Source organism: Danio rerio, chromosome 5 (genome assembly GCF_052040795.2).
Source record: "Danio rerio strain M-AB ecotype USA chromosome 5, GRCz13ab, whole genome shotgun sequence".
NCBI lineage: Eukaryota > Metazoa > Chordata > Actinopteri > Cypriniformes > Danionidae > Danio > Danio rerio.
The window spans coordinates 31934869-31952500 of NC_141025.1; the positions used below are offsets into that span (position 1 = coordinate 31934869).

General features: G+C 35.8%; 1 long non-coding RNA gene across 4 annotated transcripts in view; it reads left to right on the forward strand.

The window, feature by feature from the left end:
• Positions 1-17632, forward strand: part of LOC147844013 (uncharacterized) — a 187318-nt gene that overhangs the window by 142558 nt on the left and 27128 nt on the right. The window lies entirely within an intron of this gene.

Consider the following 17632-nt stretch of genomic DNA (forward strand, 5'->3'; position numbering starts at 1 on the left):
CTCCTCTGTGGAGTGTAGTGGAGGGAGGCGTGCTCTCCAAGCCACGCCCATTCAATTCTGCGAGTCTAGGAGTGTGTGCGCGGAATGATCATGAGAAGAGAAGAATGTCACCGAAATTGTTAGCTCGTGCGAAGTTTCATTGTTTTGTATTTTGTTTGTACTGTAATGGATTTGTCAAGAGAAATGACGTGTAGAAAGGTGTCAATGAAATGAATGCGCGAGAGAGGAAACACCTCAAAAACAGCATTCTGAAATGACTCACTCTAATAGCTCAAAACTAAGAAAATGTCTTAAAATAAAACCCAAATGAAAACGCAAAGAGAAGTTTTCCCCAAAACACTCTAGCACAGAAACAAATATAGGCTAATGATGAGAATATAAACAGGGGTTAATAGTTTATTGAGGTAACGTTAGGGATAAGCTTTAAAATAGCAAATAGTATGGGGACTTTGGCACCGGAATGGATGTAGCCTATAAAAAAGTATATTAAACAGTTAAGTTATACATACAAGCGAAAAAAATTAATAAAAGCACTGATCTATTGTAGTAAAAACTTACATTTTCACCTGTCCACAAATAGAGGAATGTTGTCCGCCTAAGGAATGTAACCATGGCAACAAGACGTCGCTCGCGGACTACCGGTTGTGTCATCATTAAACAATAGGCTATATGGTTATTTTGTTACTAAATTGCGAATTTCTATCATGCATACAATGATTGTTGTATAAAAGACTATAATTTATGGCTTTATATCTCGGATATGTAAATTAGGCTATAATACTAATTGATGCTGACATGAATATGACATATAAAACAGACTAGGCGTTTAAACAACATATAGCCAATATAGTTAACCGAGAAAGAACATAGGCTATTTGCAATAATAAACTTCTGAAATGTGAATTTTATGATTGCACACGTACAGTTAAGTAGCCTATGAAATCTTATAGCGTTTGATTACAGTATGCTATTTTGAACACTGTGTAGCGCCCCTTTCACACAGTGATACCGGTAAATATCCGGAAAATTTACGGAACGACTTTACCGGTATATTGAAAAAAGCGCTGTTCACACAGGCGAGGACGTTACGGAATTTTTCCGGAAAAGAGCATTCACACATCCATTCCAAAATACCGGTAAATTCTGACATCATTCACCACAAATGAGCTTTAAATGGCTGCGCTTGTATTTGTAAACATTTGACAAAATTACAAACTCTGTGGATGATCAATATTGTAAACAACTTAAGCATTTCGAGATGTTCAAAATATGTGCGTGTGCAGGCGCTCACAGGCTGTTTCATGGGCACACGCAAAGCTTGAAGGTAAACAAACAACGGCTTATCATAAGCATCTCATCGATGATCATTTACACAGTTGGCATTAAGAAGAACATATAAACGTGATCTGACTAACTTCTAGCAGCTAAATGTGTCTGGGAAAATATTCAAAGGCTTTTATTCTCATAAACCGCGCGGACGTAAATGCGTCTGACTGTTCTGATTGGCTAAAGCAGACGTCTTACGTCAGTACGTTCTAGACGTGCACACGCTTATTCCGGAAATCTTCCTTCTGCGTTCACACAGCGCAGCATTCCGGCAAATTGCCGGTAATGTTACAACTTCTCTTTCCGGAAAATAGCCAGAACGAATTTACCGGTATTTTCAAAAAGGACCTGTTCACACATACAACCTTTCCGGAAAATTGCCGGTAATTTTCCGGAAAGGTCTATATGTGTGAAAGGGGCTAGTGTTTTTAATAGAAAGGTGTGCATGCTCTAAAACAGCGGACTAAAGTAGCATCTAACTCACCTCATGTGAACGCGATATGTGGTCTTCAGCACTCTGGACAGCTCATTATCACATCTAAAACCATACAACATATTTAAATATAATAAAAAAATTATTGTATTGAAACAGTCACTATATCAGTGCATTTACTAATATTCAATGAATGTAGCAAGCCTAGCCGATAACGAGTAATTCACAGACATCTTCTTCTTATGATAGTGAGATTTAATAAGATACCAGAAAAAAAAACACTTTACTAGTGGGCTAATCGCTTTATGTGTGGGATTAATTAATTAAGGATTATTAAACACTTTTCGAATCGTCGTCTTGCCCGCTTTTGACCGAAACCCATCAATTAGCGAAGATTAGATCAAATCACGTCATTAAGGACATCTTAGTTTTCCTCCTCTTTTTGTAAATGAGGTAATCGCTTTGATCTGACAGCGCGAAATTCGTAACGCCGCGACGCTCTGGATGACTGCAAACATGTCTAACCCCTGTTTTAATGTTTATCTGTGCAATTAAGGGCAGTTTTCCCTAGACTCTGAGAGTATCCTTCTGGAAATGTCAAAACTGGGGGGGATTTTAGTTAAGATTTATCTCGAGCGCAAAGAGTCCTGTAGGAAGTGCGCCGGTCATTCTCACGAGAGAAGGCTGAAGGATGCTAGAGAAATTATTGTCGGAAGTTATTTGTTTGTTATTTTTCTTTTCATCTTAATCCCCAGAGGACATACTTGTCAGAACACATCAGACTATCAGAGGATATAAAATGCTGCTTTTTTAGGGCTTTTCAACATGATTATAACAGGGTTACTTCAGCAGTATGAGGTAAATAATCTTTTCATTTTATAATGTATTAATTCATTTGAAAAAAAAAAAAATTCCGTTTCATTGACTTGCAGATGTTAATATATATTCATTCATTCACTCACTCATTCATTCATTTTCTTTTCGGCTTTGTCCCCTTATTATCCGTGGTCGCCACAGCGGAATGAACCGCCAACTTATCCAGGATATGTTTAATGCATTGGATGCCCTTCCAGCTGCAACGCATCACTGGGAAACATCCGTACACACTCATTCACACCCACTCTCATACAGTACAGTCAATTTTAGCATAGCCAATTCACCTATACCACGTATTTGGACTATTGGGGGAAACCGGAGCACCCAGAAGTAACCCACGAGAACACGGGGAGAACATGCAAACTCCACACAGAAATGCCAACTGACCCAGCCGAGGCTCGAAACAGCAGGGCGAGCATGCTCCCCATTGCGCCAACACGTCACCCATATACATAATATTTAAACAAATAATAGTTATTTTGAGTAATAATATATATATATATATATATATATATATATATATATATATATATATATATATATATATATATATATATATATATATATAGGGCTCAGCATATATGAGTACACCCTCTCAAATCTCTCCTTTAATTCAATATTTTCTATAGGAAGCTATACAATAATATATTTGTGCATATACATTAGATTAGTCAATACTGAAGCCAAATCTGGAGCTTACCTAACAAAATAACTTACGATAATTGTTCAAAAATTAGTTGCCCAAATTTAAATGTTAAGGAAAATATCAAATAAAATATTTAAAAATAGCAAAAATCAAGAAAAAAATACAATTTAGTAAAAATATTGTAGTTAAATGTAGTTAAAAAATATTATTTTAATAAATATATCTGTTTAATAAATCTGTTTTGGTTCATTGGCTCTGTTGAAGTCAAAATAACATCAATTGAGGACTTGTATCCACAATGTTATCTGTCTAGGGCAAATAGCATTTTAAGGGATCCAACTTACCCTGGCCCATAGTCTGCTCACACTCATGCCATCAGGCAGGCGATACAGAAACCTGCAGGAGCAAATCAGTGCGGTATTGTGATAGTTTTTATCCGGTCATTATAATACTTTTGAATAATAACCTATTTTTGATAGCTACAGTAGTAAGAAATAATAAATCAACAAATAGTAGCACACTTTATTTTAATCATACCTATTATAACAAGCTGTGCAATAGTTTTTAAGTAATTATTTATTCCCTTCTGTGATTTTTTTGGGATGTTTTTTAAATGTTTTTCTGTGATCTATTTGATGTTTTTTATGTTCTTTTTGGGTCTGATGCATTGTAATTTTGTTCTGCATTACAATTTATTGTGATGTTTTGAATGACGAGAATACAGAACACTGAAACAGAATATTGTTTTATTCATATTCACTGAGAAATGGAAAAAATATTCATTTTCAAAATGGGGTGTACACATTATGACAAGCACTACGTATACCTTTCTCTGACTTTCTTTTCTTAAAATAAAAATTCAACCAAAAATAAATAAATAAAATTGGCAGGTTGTTTACATCTCAGTGCATGCAGAGAAGAGGCTAGTGCATTTTGTTTCATTGATGACTAGGCCCACATGGAATCTGTATGCACAGAATTGTGTGTACATTAATATTTATTCAGTTTTTAAATAAATTTCATTAATATTATAGACTAATATAAAAATGTTTGTATGATTTATGCACAATTCACTTTGTAAAGTAACATTTTTCTGTCTTTTAGTAGATCTATGATGTGAGAGACTTTGTGAGCATGTGAGTAATTCTATTTGCATTGTAAATATTAAATATAAGTTAAAACACATTATTTTTTATTTCATATATTAAGTTTTTAGTTACGATACTCCCAAAAGCATTCCACATAAATCCACAGATATCTTTTTACAAAATTCTGCACAGAAATAGCTAAAAATGTCCGCAGATTCTGTTTGGCCCTGGTGATGACTTCTTGGTGGAGTGTAATACAGAGTCAGTTTAAATGACTTTAGTCTTCAGTAACCTTCATAAGTAATTTGCATGCAAGCAATTTTCGCATCCTTCTTACTGTGCACAGACTGTTCAATAAGGAACCAAGCATCCTTTATCTGTCTCCATGCTGCATATCAGCTGCTCTCTAGCAAAGTCTGGATCACAGATAAGCAAAACAAACCAATTGCCTAAAGTTACCTTTGTCATCTGTTTGGCACGGTGTGGACTATCACTATCAGCATGCATGTGCTTGCACTGATAAATCAAAGAAACACACACTCATAATGGGTTAACTGTGTGGATGCGTGCATTAGTATTTTGTTTTTGTGCTTTATATCATTTATAATCACTAAAGGAAGCCTCTGTAACTCCTGTCCCTTAAAGAATGACATGATAAGCGCTTTGAGACGGAAAGGGAAGGGGGCTAGTCTTATTTGACTTCCACAGTATCAATATATCTTCCTTCACATTCCTCAGTGTTAAGCAAATGAACTCCTGGCTTATGGTCCAGAGTACAGAGAAAAGTGTGTGTTTGTTTCAAGATGTTTAAAGACATTTGTTTGATTTGATGCTCTAAAAGTTTCACTGAAGCTCTGTTTAAATAAAGATGAAAGAAGCAGGCAGTTGTATACTGATTTCATCAAAATCAGAGACAAATAAAGTCTTTTGAAAGCAATAAACTCACTTTATTTGTAGTTTCTGCATGTGGGTTGAGTGAGCTTCAGGCTAGTCAGGATGAGAAGATCTCATTTTAGCTGTTTAGCTTGAATTTCCATTACACAGGAGCACTGGTATGATCAACTACAGAGGGAGATAGTTAAAAGAAAGAGAGAGAGACGAAAAACTGATTAGTGAATGGAATAGAATAGAAAAGAATATAATAGAATAGATAAGAACATTTAGCATTTAAATGAGATACACAAAATGTCTGCATTGGCAAGAAATCAGATCATGGGGAGATGGAGAAAGAGGAGGACATGGGAGAATGGGACTGAGAGAGACAGATGGAGAAGTGTTATGACCTGCTGGTCCATGCTTATAGGGACGCTGTTAGAAACCAGGCAAGAAGGACAGCTAGAGAAGATGTTGGTGAGAGAGCGAAGAGGTTAAAGCAAAGAATGCACTACAGATCACTGTGTAAACTGAACCATCATAAGCATGTTTCTTCAAAGATTATTTGTGTAACTGTAAAACAAAGAGTTCTTGCTTTGTTAATGTTGAAATTTGATCATTGAAACACTTCAAATTTTGGAAAAACGTGCCTTCAAAACAAAAACAAAACATCAGCATGTCAACATCTAGGAAATTTTTAAAGGCAGGTTTTCGAATAAGCCAAACACAATAAAGTAAAAAAAAAAAAAAGTTAAACAAACAATTTTGTGAACTATTTTGATGGTCAGCTAACTTTAAAGCTTCATGTCAACTACCTTAATATTTGATAACACTTTGAAAAAATATTCGACTGGTTCAACTTTTCAACTGACATCAAGATATCAAAAGATTTTATTAACCCTACTAATACTAATAAAACCTTTCATGAACGCAAACAAAAACACAATAACATCAAGTCAGTCATTCAAAATTTTGAGAAAAGACTTAATAGATAATAGATAATTCAATCGTAAGGAAAATTCATGCTGGTATTGATCCAGTGCTGTTTTGTCTGACCTCAAAAGGACTTAAAAATCATGCTCAAGCTTCCATTTAAATTCTGCACGCACCAATAGTTCCTGAGACTTATTTTAATATGATGATGAACTTTCAACTGAAAGTGTATAGGGGCTTTCTTTTTGCAAATCATTCCCTCATAGCAAACTAACGGTAAGAGGGGTGCAGTGTTTCCTCTAGGATTTTTTCCAGCTGTGGCGGCAGCCCTTTTACACAGATCTTCCAACTACCTATGGCGTTATTTCAATGACAAATGTCGTGAGCGCAATATCTCTTTGCTTGCATGTCTATTTCCTCTGTTCGTGCACAAAACTTCTTGCACGCCCCCTCAAATATACACTGTTCAAGCACAGATTTTCTTGTGCACTCTCAAATAAACGCAGCTGAAGTGCAATTTGGTGCATTTATGGAACAAGTATGTCTCCAACATTTATTAGATTTGCTAGAAATATTTATAAATGTCTCCAATAGACCTACAGAGTGGCATAAATGCGTACTGAAGTAAAGTGAAACGGCTATAAACTCCAGCAGGATAAAGTCATTTTATGCAGAGCCATAGACCTTTATCTTTAAAGTATAATTATGGAAACTGTGTTCATCTTAACTATATGCTATGTTGTGTTTGCTGCATGTTACATGTTTCAGCATGTCACCGTAAAGGGTTAAACAAATAACACACAGCACTATTATGGTTGCAGTAAAGTTCGCTCTGTTATAACTTACTTACCTGTTAATACATTTTGGTGCGATTTATAACTGGCTATAAAAAAAAAAAATGACTCCATGTTTTGAATGAAAAGGTGTAATGTAGCCGTGGCGGGATGAATTTTGGTGTGGTGCCCTGCTATGGAAGAATGAATGTAGTGGAAACCATGGGGGTGTGGTTATAGTGGCTGAAACCCCCCAAGCTAACAACAACAGATAAGGAGCATCATTCCAAACACAGAAGCCAATAGTCAGATTTTGATTGAATATTACCGTAACAAATATTTTTTTCCCAGCGGATTAACTTGCATTGATTATTTGTTCACCTATATAATAACAATTTTCCAGCCTGATCTTACGAGAATACGTAACTATTTTATGTTTTGCCAGTTTAGTGGCTAATTCATACAATTTCGTACGAGTTTAGTTATATGAAAATGTTTGATTTTAAAAAGGAGACGTGGCACTCAACCCTGCCCCTAAACCCAACCATCAATGGGGGATGAGCAAATCGTGCTAAATCGTATAAATGATCGTACAATTTCATACGAATTAGCCACTATCTCAAAAAATTACGAATTGCAGTGAGATTGTGTTGAATGTTTGCTAGCAAAATAACCATTGTTTAATTTGACCAGCATTAGGCTTTTAAAACACACAAAATATGATAGGGTTTGTCTCTCAGCTGGTGACCACTGACTTGCTTAAACTTGATGAATGGCCAATGACAACTGTTTCAGGTAGAAATCTACTTCTACTGTAGAATAAAAACAATCATAGTGAGGGTGAGTAAACTTACAGCACAGTATATTTTTTTGGGTGAACCATCCCTTTACTAAAATCCTGAACAGTTTAATAAATGTAGAAGGAAATGGCTGATCTGATCATTTATAACAGCAAAATGACAAAAAGAAAAAGTTGTGAGATATTAATATTAGTATAATCTTCAACTTTGCCTGAAAGTATATTATCCAAACGTTCTCACCATTACGTTAAATTGCACAATTACTGCTACTAAAAGATTAATGGGCCTCTGATGGCAATTCATACTTCATGTTTCATTTTCTCCAACACAGCGAATTCACCCTTCAGTAGATCAATCATTTAGAGGATAATCACAGAGCAGATTCTGTAATTCACTTTATTTTAAAGCACAGTAGTTATTTTTTTTAACACAGAATAGATAAAAGCTCATAGTCAGTCCTCATCTGCAGCACCGGCATGAGATGCTGCTTGTGTGACTGTAGTCATAGAGAGAGCTGGAGAGGCTCGCCGTCACACCAGTGCAATGAATAAGAGGATTCTGGCAGCCTGGAGACTACAGGCTTTTTAGCTGTCACAGGGCGTTATGGCCCCAAGTGGTGAATGGCCTCTGACTCAGCTAAAAAGGTCTGTGCATAAAACCGGCTAGAGAGACGGAGAGATAGACACAGAATATGAAATAGGAGGAATAGGTCACACCAATGAATAGTTAAATCCAAGACTTTGTTAACACTAAAAGCTTTGTATTCTACATAACCATGTTTTCCAGCCCCCTCAATTGTCTTTTGTTTTATTCCTATTACTTATTCATTATGTCATGTTTATTTGCTTGAGCCGCTCTCTCCCTCTCTCTTTTTTCTCACTGGCCATGTTTCGCCTCCTCTGTTTGCTGGTGCTATTCATTCTTTTCATTGGCAGATCAAACTCAAGATCACAGCAAAGTAGTTTTTCTAGTCTTTTTTATCCATTTTGGTTGTTTTCTCTTGCCCTCCCTCTTTCTCTGCCCTGTTATACGTTTATTTACTCACGTACTTACTTCATTGTGGAGCTTTGTAAATTATGAATCAAGCCAAGACACAACAGTAGATCATTCTTTGAGACGTGTAAAATATTTATATGTTCCTTTTAGCTCAAATGTTGATTTAAGCACCAACATAAAACTCTGTTCTGTTCTGTTTTGGGCTTACTTATTATTGGGTTCCAAAATAAATATGTAGTCATGAATTGTTTTGTAGTCTTATATCTTCCACTTCCACAGCAATAGTTTATTACTATGTCCAAAACAGTTAGAATAGCAATTATCAGTTGCTTTTTAAAACAATAGAGTGCAAGTCAAGGGAGTGTAACAAAAGCTCTGGCTACATTTACCTAATTACAGACTAATTGTAAGGTCATACTTGACAATAAGGTTGTATTTATCAAAAATCATATTTATCATTTCACAAAGTATTAACTAATATTCCAACAAATAAAACTCTGGATTTTTATTTTCTGTAGCAGTATTTGGCAGTTGGAAAACCCCAGTTACTTAAATAATTACCTTAAATAAAAAAATAAAGTTTCAACAAATGAATGATTTAATCAAATAAACCTAAATCAAATCAACCAAATCAAGATATTAATAAAGGAGAAAAAACAAAGCAAACAAGCTTTAACTTCAACACATTTTAGTACCACTCATAAACCATCCATTCATTCATTCATCCATCCATTTATCCAATCATCCATCCATCTAATTTCTTTTTTTTATTAATCTGGGGTTGCCACAGTGGAATGAACTGCCAACTTATCCAGCATATGTTTTACGCAGCAAATGCCCTTCCAGCCATAACCCATCACTGGGAAACACCCATACACACTCAATCACACTCATACAGCCAATTTAGCTTACCTGATTCACCTATAGCACATGTCTTTGGACTGTGGGGGAAACCGGAGCACCCAGAGACTCCCCGCAAACACAGGGAGAACATGCAAATTCCACATTGAAATGCCAACTGACCCAGCCGAGGCTCGAACCAGCAACCTTCTTGCTGTGAGGCGATTGTGCTACCCACTGCGCCACCATGATGCACCACAATACAATCAACGGGTCATAAAATAAAACTTCCATGAAGATATGAATCGAGTAAATCACTTCAGAATATACAAAATCAATATTAATCAAATTTATGCACAAACAAATAATAATTATTTTATTTCAAGTCCAAAATCATCACACATTAACCAATTTAGATAAATCAATCTTACAGTTTAAACAGTAGATTTTCCAATTGTGCACACTGAAACAATTGTGTAATTAATGCACTTTGAAATGTCTCTTCAGTTCATATACGTTACAGTAGATTCTCTATTTGTGCACGCTGAAACAATTGTGTATTTAATGCATTTCGAAATGTCCCTTCAGATACGTTAAAGTAGGTTTTCTATTTGTGCATGCTGTTTGAGATAACATTTAGATTGATAGTAGTTTTTATAGCTAGTACTTGTCACCTAATATATTTAAATAATTTTACCAAATGAAAGCTCTTTATATTGTTACAAAACAAAATAATGTTGTATTATAAACAACATTATAACATTTTTAAAAGTAACAATTCTAAAAACATTATAAAAAAATTTAAAAGTATAATATAACAGTACATATTTCAGTTTTAGTATGCTCAGGTAATTAAATAATTATTATAATAATTTTAGAAAAATATATAACATATATACAATTTTAACAATCAAACTTCTGAAACTTCACAAATGAGTCATACATCAATATAAATACTTCCATTTTTTTATATAAACAATTAAATAATTAATAGCTATTAATTAATACCTATTAACATGTTAGTATGTCAATAACAGCAACTTTGAAAAGATGTATAACAATTGTTGTGCAAATAATTTTAATAACATGCATCAGGGAGCTTTTTCATATTACACTGGGTCCAAAAATCATGAGAACCTTTTATGTTGTGTGTTTTGTCACATTATTTTGTCCTCCTTGCTGTCTTGACGACGTATTTCAGCACCTAGTCTGATCTAGTTGAAAAAAATAATTGGTTACCACTACTGAATTAAACAACAGAGACTTTAAAAGCTGTCTTTCTGGCTCCATACCGTCTCTGTGGACGCTCTTTGACTCGCTGGCCGTCCTATTGATGCCTTCCTTCCTGTGTGGTGGAGCCACAGCAGATAATACATTATCATTTCTCCGTTCACAATGTGTCTTGAATGATAAATTGGGGCTCCTTTTAAACACATCCATGTACGAACCTGATAATGAGGCCTCTGGTGTGTTTCATGGACTACGTTTCATGTGTAAAACTCAGTTGTGGGCAAATAAAGTTGCATTTTATTTAACAGCGTTTTAGCAAGCCTGATAACCCTTTAACTACTGTTTATGGACACACATATTTCATGGCAACAGTTTTCTCATTACACGCAGACTTGATTTCACTGTCCTGCAGATGATCTTCAATGAGGAGCACATGCATTGGCTGAGGTTTCGGGAAGCACCTGCTCTGGGGAGAAAAGCATGCCATGAATTCCAGTTTGAAGAGATATGTGTCAGACTCAGAGATTGAGAACATCCCCTTTAAAGCCAATCGCTCGCACCTCATTCCAACATGATGGAAATACAGTCTCGTTAGCCAGTTTATTTAGTGCCTGCCACGACACCCTACTGAATTGTACAAAGCCGAAGCTTGAGGTTCATCTCTGGCTCTGCTGGCTCTGTGCGGAAACATTCTGTCCAGAAGCTCACGCTGCTTTTTGAGAAAAACTTGTGCCAACTCCTGGAGTTAGAAAAGAGAGTTTGTTTAGTTCTTGTTTTAGGTTGGGGAGAAAACTGGGTTCAGTTGTTGAAGTACAGGTTTGATCAAATTGATCCTAATTGGATTTAGTACAATTCACTAAATTCTCTCTCAAAAAAGACAACAACAACAACAACAAAATTAATAATTAGTAAAAACAAAAATTCTTGACAATGCTATTTTGGAAATACTTTAGTTTAAGTACTCATTGCCACTAGCTTCTGATTACCTGCCTATTAATAAGTTATTGTTTGTTTATTAGTACTAAATGACACTTGCTGCTTGTTCAAACTACTTAAATGAGTTGAAACAACATTTAAGTTTTTTTGGAACACTTTAATGTTATTGGTAACACTTTACAATAAGGTTCATTAGTTAATGCATTTACTAGCATGAACTAATCATGAACAACACATGTACAGCATTTATTAATCATAATTGAACATTTACTAATGCATTATTAACATCCAAGTCCATGCTTGTTAACATTAGTTAATGCACCATGAGTTAACATGAACTAACTATGAACTACTGTATTTTCATTAACTAACGTTAACTAACATGAACAAATACAGTAGTAAATGTATTGTTCATTGTTTGTTCATGTTAGTGAATGCATTAATTAACATTAACTAATGAACCTTATTGTAAAGTGTGACCATGTTTTATGTACAATCCACTTAAATTTATAAAATGATTATGTTAACTCAATCGATTTGTGTGATGACATTGTGTGGAACCCAGCATAGAACTCAACTATAGTGTATAAGTACACAAGTACATACTAGGTATATTCATTTTAATTCAGCTTTATCTGTATAGCGCTTTTACAGTGTAGATTGTGTCCAAGCAACTTCACATAAAAGATCATAGTAGATTGAAACTTTGCAGTTCAATTTTCAGAGTTTAAGTTCAGTTCAGTTTAGCTCAATTCAGGGTGGTTTAATAATCACTACTGAAAGTCCAAACACTAAAGAGCTATCCATCGATGCGCAGCTCTACAGATCCCGAACCATGCAAGCTAGTGGCGACAGGAAAAAACTTCACCAATTGGCGAAAGTGATGAATTAAAAAACCTCAAGAGAAACCAGGCTTGGTTGGGCACGACCATTTCTCCACTGGCCAAACGTCTTGTGCAGAGCTGCAGTCTAGGCGCTGGAAACTGGACCTCAGCTAAGACTCGTCAGTCCCTGGAGCATCGCAGGAATCTGTCTTATACTAACATAGCACTGACTAGCTATTATTAAGCAACAAGCAGCAAGTTTGTAGTTTAAAGTCTTAGTTAATGGTTTGTTAATTAGTAAGAATTTTACCTTAAAATAAAAATGTATGACTGTTATAACTAATTGTTTTTATAGTTAATATTTATCATATTATTATTATTATTATTATTATTATTATTATTATTATTATTATTATTATTATTAATGATATTATTATCAAACAGCAGAACAAAATGCTAGCAATGCCAAGATCATGGGTTTGATTCCCAGCCAACTGAATACACATGCATTCAGCAGATCTGCCAAATGCACTGTAAACCCTAATAAGTTGAGACTACTCAAATGATTTGAGGAAAGTGATTGCCTCAGTTCTTTTTAGTAATGGGAAATCGACAACTAAGTTTATTGAGTTGACCAAATGTGGTCTCTTCATTCAATTAACTTAAATGTTTAAGTACAGATAACTTGAAATTGGCTAATAGAATAAACTTCCAAAATGTTCAGCTTTTATATTCTTTACTTACTCCCAGGGCCATTTATATCTAAGTTCATATTTTATCGCACCATGTTGTTGTTTTGGTAAATCTAATTTACCAAAATAAACCCCAACCTCGAGGACCAGTACATACACAAACACTACGGACAATTTAGCCTACCCAATTCACCTATAGCGCATGTCTTTGGACTGTGGGGGAAACCGGAGCACCCTGAGGAAACCCACACCAACACAGGGAGAACATGCAAACTCAACACAGAAAGTCCCTTTATTAATCCGGGGTCGCCACAGCAAAATGAACCACCAACTTATCCAGCACGTTTTACGCAGCGGATGCCCTACCAGCTGCAACCCATCTCTGGGAAACACCCATACACACTCATCCACACTCATACACTATGGTCAATTTTAGCTTACCCAATTCACCTGTACCGCATGTCTTTGGACTGTGGGGGAGACTGGAGCACCTGGAGGAAACCCGCACAGAAATGCCAACTGACCCAGTCAAGGCCCAAACCAGCAACCTTCTTGCTGTTAGGCGACAGCATTACCTATGGCACCACTGCGTCATTGTTAATGTCAAGTTATAATACCTTAATATTTTTAGTAATGACAAGAGCAGGGTTTACAGTGTAGTGGTTTACATTAGTGTAGTGATAAAGTAGTATAAGTAAATAAATTAAATAAATAATGAAATAAAATCTCAACTTGCTCTTTACTCATAAATGAAAAGTCTGTCATTAATTACTCATCCTCATGTTGTCCAAACCTTAAAAGTGTGCCCCAGGTATCAAGGCTTAATATAACATAAATAATGTCTCTTAATGAAATGAGTGCCAGTATTGTAGAAGTGCAGTGTGTGATGTCAAATAAATGAAATTGGTGATCCACAGATATTGTTTAACAGAACGTGGAAAGTCAAATACTGATACACTGCCACACTTTTGGCTTTAGTTTTCAGTCTAAAGAATAGTGATCGTTACAACAATTTATTTTTCACCACAAGGAATAACAATATTAATGTAATATTAATATAATGTGTTAATGTATTGTAAATGCTTCTGGATGTGAAGTGAAATCCACAGAGTGAGAAAAAGAAAAGATAAACAATTAACATGCTGGTTTAATTTCTGCATTGATCGTAACTGAAAAAAAAACAACAATTACAGACTTCTGTGAATCTGACTAGTCACCAGATCACTCTCTAAATAAGCTTGAACTTTCTCTTTCAGTGAATGAAAAGCATCAGCATGTTTCATATCCTGCCATTTCTCACTGCAAATTTTACTCAATGTCAAACTCGTTCTGGAAAAACACTAATAGTACAGCTTTTGGATTAAGTCAGCACTATCTCCATCTCTACCTGTGCGCTCTTTCAGTACCTGTGGTTTGCTAAAAACCTTAAAGTCATCGGGCATCCTCTCACAATTTTCTCTCTTTTCAGTAGGAAAGCAGTGAAGACAGACATTGCTCCTCTTTTTGGGGTTGTTTGTCTGAAAATCACAAGCAAAAGCCATGCAATGATATCAATATTTTACTCTCCCAATTGTGTTGCAATAACAATAGAGAGCCAGTAATGGTTCAACTGGTTGAAAATAATGGCATAGTTCAAAAATATGTATAAGAATATCTGAAAGGACTCATTAAGAGTCTTCATTTACGTAAGGAAGACATTTTATTGATATCTGAGGCATCTTTATTTCTCCATTGACAGCCTAACCTACACATCTACCACTTTTATTGAAGTAAAAGCATCATTGAAGTAGATGGGATGAATTATGTTTTTGCTGTTGTTGTTTTTATGTTGATTTTATAGCTGATTTCATGTGGCAACAGGAATGCTTTCGTCACTGCAAAAATTTAATAAAAAAACAAATAATTATTCTCTTCCGCATCAGTCTCTGACATTAGCTCATGGAATGACCATAGTGTTGTTTTGGCCAAATAGCAAACACCCTAAAACAACCTGTCCCAGAAGCACTGCTGTTTACGAGAATTTGCATGACATGTCGAAACTAACATTCCGATGAGCAGCCAGCATACCTTCGTCGCTCAGAATCACTTACTGGGAATGTGTTAAATGACACTTTTCGATGATGCACTTTTTGCATATTCTCACAGATATCTTGCGTCTGGTATTCAGGAAATGGACACACACTCTATGATTACAGAAATTGCTTTTTATGGTGTAAAACTTCATTCAGATCATAGATCTCAAACTCAAATCCTGGAGGGCCGCAGCTCTGCACAGTTTTGCTCCAACCCTAAATCAAACACAGCTGATCTAGTAGTGTCTCGTAGTCTTGACGCCGGTCCTTTTCACGCCTACCAGCTGACCGCTTACCTCTGTATGGACTGCTTTCCTGCTGTTATTAGTTTGTCCAGTAGCTTGCCATGTACGTCGGCAGACTTGAGACGTGGAGAGGAGTTGACCACGACGATTGGGTTCGAGTCCGGTGAAAAACAGTTCCAGAAAGTGGGTAAAACAAATACAGAAGCCAAAAAATAAAATAAACAAGTAAATGACAGGGTGAGATTATGGTAAAATCTGAAAACGTGGTAAAAGTCAGATGAGGCCTTTTCTTTTTCTGGATTGCTTTTGAAAATTGTTTGTTATGTTTAGGGAAGTGGGTGGGTAGGTCAATTAATACAGTTGGTTGGGTTTAGGGAATGCGGAGGGTGGGTCAGTCGATCAGTCAGTCAGTCAACAGCCGCCTCTGGTGGATTACCCGAAGAACAGCAGGCACGAATGGGACTCATGAGAAAAATTTGAGATCTCAAAAAGCACACACAGCGGCCTCTGGTGCATTCGCGAAAACAAAAACTGTAAAAAAAAATGTACAAAAATAAAAACAGCTCCTGTGGCATGTTTGGCGCTCTCCAGAAATGTATATAGAGGTACGATTTCAGAATGAGCCTGAGTTGGTTCTTTGAGGACTTAAATTGGTTCTTCAATGGTGTTGCTGTGAAAACCCAATTTTAAAATGTTAATTTATATAAATGCATGGATGTTAAAGGTTCTTCAGGGAACCATCAGATTCTGATAGATAATTCTAATGCTGTACATTTTTGCAAAGGCTTAATCTTTGATGATTCAAGCTTCTCAAACCTATAGAACCTGTCCTGTTCATGACCTGATAGAGGTCAGTATCAATTAGGCATGGGCCTGTATAAGTCTCTGACAGTATGATGACCTTGAAAAAAAATATCACAGTTTCATGGTATTGTGTTTACTGATCTAAAATATATTCTTTTAAACGTCTGAGTAAAAAACAACAGCTTCTTTCCCCATTGAACACAATATGTTTAATTTTAAGAATAATAAAAATAAATCTGCTGTCTTCATTAGTTTAAAAACACAGATTTTCTTTGAACACACACACAAGAATCTTTATACCATATACTATAGGAACGATGTAACAGAACATTTTAACAGTTTCAAAACCATGACTATTCCAAACAGTGTTGAACCTTAAAACCGGTTATTGTCCCCTGCCTAGTATCAATAGACATAGCTGATATTCAGTGCGTTGACTCCTAATTGCCGCAGCTTCCTCCTCAACCGCTTCCTGTTTGTCATTCTGAGTGACTTCAGGACACGTAAACACCAAGAAACCCCAAGCTGTTTTTTATTGCCACTACACCGTCACATTGTGGCGAGTTATTCTTACTACTGACCATGCAAATGTCCGCGGTCACACAGTTAAGTGACTGAAGACAATACACCAAACAAGGCTGGTCATTTCCAGACCACAAGGACGCAAAATGGAAAATGGAAATAGAACTTTGGGCTGTGTGGACTTTACAGTGCCAGGATGATGTGGCCTGAAAATACTCCTGGGTCTCTTTTGCTTTACTTCCCCTGATCTCTTTTTAATGGATCGTTTGTGTTCAGCTTTTTGTAGTTCCTTTATTATGTTTCTGCATAGTATATATCCTATTTAATTATCAAGAAAGTCTGTTTTTCAAATTTGTTTTCATTTCTCAGAAGTTCTTTTAAGGAAATAATAATAATAATAATAATATTAACTGTGATTAACTTTGGGTGTTTTATATCTTAGTTTTATCTACAAGGTCAGTTTCTCTCTTTAAAAATAGGCACCAGCACATTTGAAATCTGCTGAGTAGCTGCAACTATTTTTGCTTCAATTGCCGAAAAGCGTAGAGCATACATATACGGTCATGTTGTTTGCAAGCTTTAGACAAAGGCAGACACACGCATATGCACACGCACACATTTCTGTTATTGTTTTTGGAGCCAAGGAGACGTCTGGAGTGTGCCGTGCAGGAAACGAAAGACCCTTGTCTGACCTTTGTGAACTTTGACCTGTCATCCCTGCTG